General features: G+C 35.8%; 1 pseudogene; it reads left to right on the top strand.

Annotated features, from left to right (window-relative positions):
• Window positions 1–3,427: 3,427 nt before the first annotated feature.
• Window positions 3,428–5,446, top strand: LOC119505252 (annotated as a pseudogene).
• Window positions 5,447–6,797: the final 1,351 nt, after the last annotated feature.

Below are 6,797 nucleotides of genomic sequence, written 5' to 3'. Positions count from 1 at the left end.
TAGAAATTGCTGCATAGTTCCTTAGAAATTTGAACAAAGAATTATCACATGAACTGGCAATGATATATCTTGGTTATGCCCACAGTAATGAAGGCAGGAACACACATAGATACTTGTACATCTATGCCCATAGCAGTGACAACCATAATTGCTAAAGGTGATAAAAGCAACCCCAGTGTCCTTCAATATATTGATGGGAAAAATGTGATATATGCTTTGTGTGTTTGTGTGTGTATATATATATAGAGAGAGAGACTAATATACGCCATAAAAATTAGTGAAGTTCTGATGCATGCTACAGCATGAATGAACCTTGAAGACTTGCTGAATGAAATAAGCCAGAAATGTAAAGATCTCTCTTACATGATATACCTATAATAAGCAAATTCACAGAGAAGGAGAGTAGATTACCAGTTAATAGGGGCCAGGGAGTGAGGGGACTGGAGAGTTATTTCTTATTGGGTGCTGAATTTCTTTTTGAGGGAACAAAAAAGTTTGGATAATGGATATTGATGATGGTAACATAAAATTGTGGATGCAATTAATACTGCTTAATTATACACGTGAAAGTTGTTAAAATAATGCATTTTGAGTTTTACATAAGTTACTAAAATACAAAGTTTTAGAAGTCAGATCCAGCAAAATATTGAGAGGTTAATGCATCATGAACAATTAAAAGGTATCCCTGAAATTTGGCCTAACATTTGAAAAGCAAGATATTAATTTATCATATATGTGAAATAAAGGAGAAAATTGATGTGAGTATCCAAATAAATTAAGACAAAGGGTTTGGAAAAATTGAAGTTCTCAAAATTTAAGAAAAATAACTCAACAAATTATAAATAGGAAGAAATCTTATCACTTTGGTAAGGTCTTCTTAAACAAACAGAAAAAATATAATCTCGACTTAACCTCAAGACTAATGGTGAAGAATTGAATGGTTCTTCTCATGGTTAGGCACAGGCAAGGATGTCCAAACTGAGCATTTAGTAGATGTATATATCTGAAGTATAACAAGACAAGGAAAAGAAAGAAAAAAGCAACACAAGAAAGGGAATATTGATTTTAAAAGAAGATGAAAAATGTCTTTACTTACAAATGAGATGCATGTGTTCATATAAAGCCATAATAATCAGGAAACATTGGGAACATATATGAAAGACCTTTGTACTTAAAATTACAAACTATTGATAAGAGAAATTAAAGAAGACTTAATAAATGGTGAAATATGCCATGTTTATTAATCAGAGAGCACAAAATACCATAAGACAGTGTGTATATTCATGTGTGTATATATTAACCACATTTTCCACCTTCTGTAAATTGATGCTTTAACATCTACACGTGCATCTAGTTGTCTGTCCTACATCTGTTACTCCTAGATAACTCTGCCCTGCCAGCTTACATGTAAACAGCTTCCAACTAAAAAGGGCACCATTCTCAAATATAGCCAACAATCATATGCTAGTGTGACTTTGTCCCTCCTCTGTATGCCTCACACCATGTCCACAATGTAAAGTACTTCTGCAGATTTGCCTATCTCCTATCTCCCATTATGCTAAGTGACCCAGGAAAATGTGGACATAATAGGTATCTAAAATTTTCTGCTATCTCTCTCTCTTGGTGAGTGTCTGGCCTTACCACATTTCCATCCAAAAATTAAGTAAAATAGTGTGTGTGTGTGTGTGTGTGTGTGTGTGTGTGTGTGTGTGTGCGCATGGTGAGCTATACCAAAAGTTTATGTTAGGCAAAAAAATTGAAAAAGAAAAGAGAGATTAGATACTTTTAGAAAATCCATGGTAATCATGACTCTATTATGTGCATAAATATAAAAAGTGCACCTAATAAAGAGGGCATAATAGATTCATATAGTTATAATCAATGTTTTTCAAAAGAAGACCAAGAAAAATAAATAAGGAAAGAATAGTCTTTGCAAAAAGGGTATAGAAAATCCATTTAGAAAAAAGAAAAGAAAATTATAATCCAATGTTACATCATGCTCTGCACAAAATTCACTATAAAAGGGTTATAGATATAAATGCAAACAGTGAAACAATGAAACTTCAAAGAGAAAATAGGAAAGAAAATCTTCAAGAACATGGAACAGGCAAAGATGTGTCATATAGGCTTATGTAGGACATACCACAAAAATATAAACCATGAAAGTAAAACTTGATAATATAGAGTTTATGAAATTAAATTATTTCACTCTTTATGAAACACTAAGGCACTGGAAAAGCAAGCTCAAAATTGGAAGTATATATTTTACAGTACATAAAAGAGACAGATTTTCAGAATAACATCAGGGATTACTACAATTTAATACTATGAGCACAAACAAACCACGTAGAAATGTGCACATGCTGGATACAAAATTCTCACCTGGCAGTTTTCCTTTTCAGCTTCTTAAATATATCACTGCCTTCTTTCCTCCATAGTGTCTGATGTGAAAGCAGTACTTAGTGTTATTTGGCTGCCCTTATATGTGATGAATTACTTTTCTCTTGCTGCTTTCAGAATTTTCTCCTTTTTTTGGCATTTGACAGTCTGATTACTATGTGTCTTGCAATGAGTATATTCAGACCTATTCTGTTTGGACTATGTTGGGATTCTAGGATTTGCATATTTATGCCATTTTTAAGGGTTGGGAAATTTTCAGCCATTCTTTCTTCAAACATTCTCCCTGACACTTTTCCCTACTCTCCTCTTCTGTGACAAACTTTATGCATATGTTTGTGCACTTTGTGTTGTTAATCAATTCCCTGAGACCCTGCTCAATTTTTTTTCTATTTTTCTCCATTTATTCTTTTGTCTGTTAAAATTTGATTGACCTGTTTTCTAGCTCACTGATTCTTTCTTCTGCCTCTTCAAATCTGATACTGTTTGTGTCCAGAATATTTTTAATTTCAAGTGCAGTGCCTTTTATTTCCATAATGTCTGCTATTTTTCCATGCATTCTTTCAAGTTCCTCATTATACCCTTTAAGTGCCTTCTAAATATCATTCATCTCTTTTTGTGCATCTTATTAATTTCTCTGAATTGGTCAGGAGATTTGCTTGCATTTATTTGATTAGTTGTTCCAGATTCTGTGTCTCCTCCAACTTTTTGATTTGGTCCTCTGTTAAATTTCTTCTTGAATTTCAGTATGCTTTGTGACTTTTTGCTGATATCTGCTCTTCAGATTTTCTTGATGGGTCTATTCTGAATGTCAGTTTTTCTCCCTTGTCTAGGATTTCATTGTAGCCTGATATGGTATGTGAATACATCTCATTAAATCTGCATTATCCTGGGGGATGGGCTGAACCTCAGGCTGCCCTCACTGCACCTCAGTCCAGGGATACACTGAGGGAAGGGAGAAGGGGTGCTTGGGAGAAGCCCTGGATCTCTCCCTTGGAGGAAAGGGGTGTGGGATCCTTGGTGAATAACTCTCTTATTGGCCACTTGCAGAGGTTCAGCTTCAGGATTTTTTCCTTGTGTCCAAGGTTTTGATAAGGAGCTTACAGAGGATGAGGCTTGCCTACAAATCTTGATAGAACACTTAAAGTTTTATGATGACAAACTGCAAAACTGCACAGTTGATAAGAAGAGAAGGAAATGGAAACTCTCAAAGAGGCAATAAATTGCACAGTATGATCAATTAAACAATGCATTCAGTTGTTGCAGATTGATAAAGACCACAGCAAGTTGGAGAAGCATACAGATTGAATTATAAGTACTATTAATCCTGTAGATGCAATATATCAACATAGCCCCTGGAACCTGTGATCAGCACAATGCCTTCTCAGACTGCCTTATCTCAAGAACTTGGTTGGTTGTATAAGTCAAAATAGCATCCATCTTCCCTACCAGCTGGACCTGTCTTAGCTACACTGGCATCTCATCAGACAATGGGCACTCACAGCTTAGTAACAGTCTAATGTCTCCAAGCCATTTCAACTTGTCTCTAAATACAGTCTGAGTTCTCTTATAGTAGCAGTGAGAAAGATTACTATGATGATGTTGAATTTCATCAAAATGGCTCATCCCCAAATCACTTAATAGATTCCTCTGGATCTGCTTTCATTTTGACACATAGCAGCATTAAAACATCTAGATATCACAGAACCATTGAATTCCTCCATGTCCAGTGGAACAAGTGATGCTGACCTCTTCAATTCACCTGATAACACAGATGACAAAAGGGGACACAGGGTCAGTCAAAAAGCATAAGTGCATTATCATGCATCTCTTGTCACAAGTTAGCATTGGGATGGATCAATGGATCTTGCTAAGATATTTCACCAAACATGTCTTGAAAGAAGATCTCTTTTAGAGATATATGCAGATTTTTTGAACAACTGGACCTTTCTGTCAGCATTATTGACCAGAAGGATCCCAGAAATAAAATGGTTCGTGTTGTGAAATGGTACCTCTCAGCCTTTCATGCAGAAAGGTAAGGATCATTTGCCAAGAAGCCATACAGCCCTAATGTGGATAAAATCTTTGTGTCCTTGGGCATTAACAAGTGACACTGAAGAGTTCACAGAGCTAATTTTGGAAGGAACAATTCCTTGGGTTTCCAAAAACTGTGTAACATTCATGGCTGATTTTCAAAGTATGGGATTTGGAGGAGTAGACATTTTGTCTTCAAATCATGAGGTTTTTCTAAGGACTCAAGTCAACATCATAACTTCCACCAAGAAGGGAAAAGGGAGAGCTTTTCTTTCTTTAATTTGTCATCAGTAACAAAAGTCTACTATCCCCAGGTTTCCCATAATCCACCTATTTCAGCCTTTTATGCTAAGTGTTTTAACAAGATACAATCCAATGATCACTTATGTACCAAATAAAAAGTCCTTGGGGTTTCAATTGGCAAGCACAACAGAGGGCAGGGTTGTGTCTCATCTCTAGACTATGATGAATGTTATGTTCTCACATTTCTCACTTGGTTATGGAAGATCAATCTTAGTGCCCTGAGTGGAGCTAGGAGAATGCAATATTAATTGTTTCAAAATGAGCTAGAGTGCAAATATCATCCTCTACACTGAACATTTCTATGGAGGAAAGAAGCACAGAATTACCACAGTGATTTTTTCTCCAAATGGCCAATCCTTTTTCTCAGTGGAAGGGGAATGGAATGGTGTAATGTATGCAAAATGTGCAAAGAGGAAAATACAGTCTTTATAGACACCAAGAAGTTGCCTATAATCAAGAAGAAAGTGAGGAAGTAGGAAGATCAGAATGTGTATGAATCCCATTGCCTTTGGAAGGATGTTGCTTTCAACTTAAAAATCTGAGACACTGATGCAGCATCAGAAGGAAAGCACAGACTTGAAGAAAACAGAGAGCAGAAGTGCAAGAAAGGAAGAAGAAAATTCAATAAGAGACACTGCTATTTAATGAAGATGGAGAGTGTTGGGTTTAAGATGAACCATTATTGAAATATCTTGGAGCTACCAAGCATTAGGTGTAGTAGTAGGCATAATTAAGCAACAATCTTCCTTTTTGAGAACATTTTCACTACCTTCTTACTGCAGTGGTTCCTATCTTGGGGATAGTAGACTTTTGATACAGATGAAAAATTAAAGAAAGAAAAGATCTACCTTTTCCCTCCTCAGTGGCAGTTATAATGTTGACTTGAGTCCTTAGAAAAACCTCATGTTTTGAAGACAAAATGTCTACTCCTCCAAATCCCATATTTTGAAAATCATTAATCCCAGTCCCAGACTCTGTACTCTAATACTGCTGTTGATGTATATGTTTCCTATTTCATATAACCTTAGTTTCCATATATATACCTATATCTATAGATAACTAATTTCAACAAAACCTTATATTGGCTGATACATTTTTCCCTTGAATAATTTGAAGAAGCTAAATACTTTTCCTTATCAGTGCACATATGTGGCTATCATCAGGATTTATTTCAGTGTCTTCTACAGCATTGTTCTCTCCTTCTCCCAATAGGAAAGACTAGCACTCTTTCATGCACGTAGACATATTTACTGTTTCTGTATGTAAACCCTTTGTAAATGGCTCATAGTTGCCATCTAACACAGTGGGCAGCATTACTCTCTACACACAGTAAGACCTAAGTTATTTGTTATATATAGACAAGTTGGTTTGGATATCTTCATAGCTTTTAAATGCAGATATAGTTTTTACTTGGTATGCTAGTGAACACAACCATCTGATTATCCTTGTTCTGGCTGAAATATTGAGAGATACCATTCTACAATCATCTTTTGAAGCATAAATACTATAGGCAATGGCAGCCAATGAAACCACTTAGGAGATACTTCCTCAGTTCCTGTGGAAGCATTGTTAATGCCTCCTGTCCTTTCTTTGCTCTTTCTTCAGAATTGTGGGAAGCATACTCTGATCCAAACTGAAAAATGTTCTCAGGGAGCCTATGTGAAGTTCCAAATAAAGGACAACACTTCAGGACCCAAAATTGATGAAATTATGAACATACTTCTCACAAAGATGATCTCAGGCCATGGCTTTCCCTGTACATTGGCAACAGGAAAAAACATACCTAGAAATAAAAAAACAAAGAATTTGGGGTTTACAGCAGAGATACCATGGAATAACTGGTTCAACACAAACGAATTCCCAAAGGAAGCAGGGAGGTTATATCTTAATTCATTTCACTAGGAGCCAATCAAATGCTGTATAGGCTCCAATACATTACCTTACTGAAAATAAGCATTTGCAAAAAAAATTAACTAACATTAGATTCCAGAAAACAACCCAAACAGAATATAGACTGTGAGTATACCTGTCAGAAATGGGGAGGTGGTAGGGAGTATATGCAT

Source organism: Choloepus didactylus, chromosome 10 (genome assembly GCF_015220235.1).
Source record: "Choloepus didactylus isolate mChoDid1 chromosome 10, mChoDid1.pri, whole genome shotgun sequence".
NCBI classification, from domain to species: domain Eukaryota; kingdom Metazoa; phylum Chordata; class Mammalia; order Pilosa; family Megalonychidae; genus Choloepus; species Choloepus didactylus.
The sequence above is the reverse complement of the archived record's forward strand: the minus strand, read 5'-3'. Positions and strand labels throughout refer to the sequence as shown.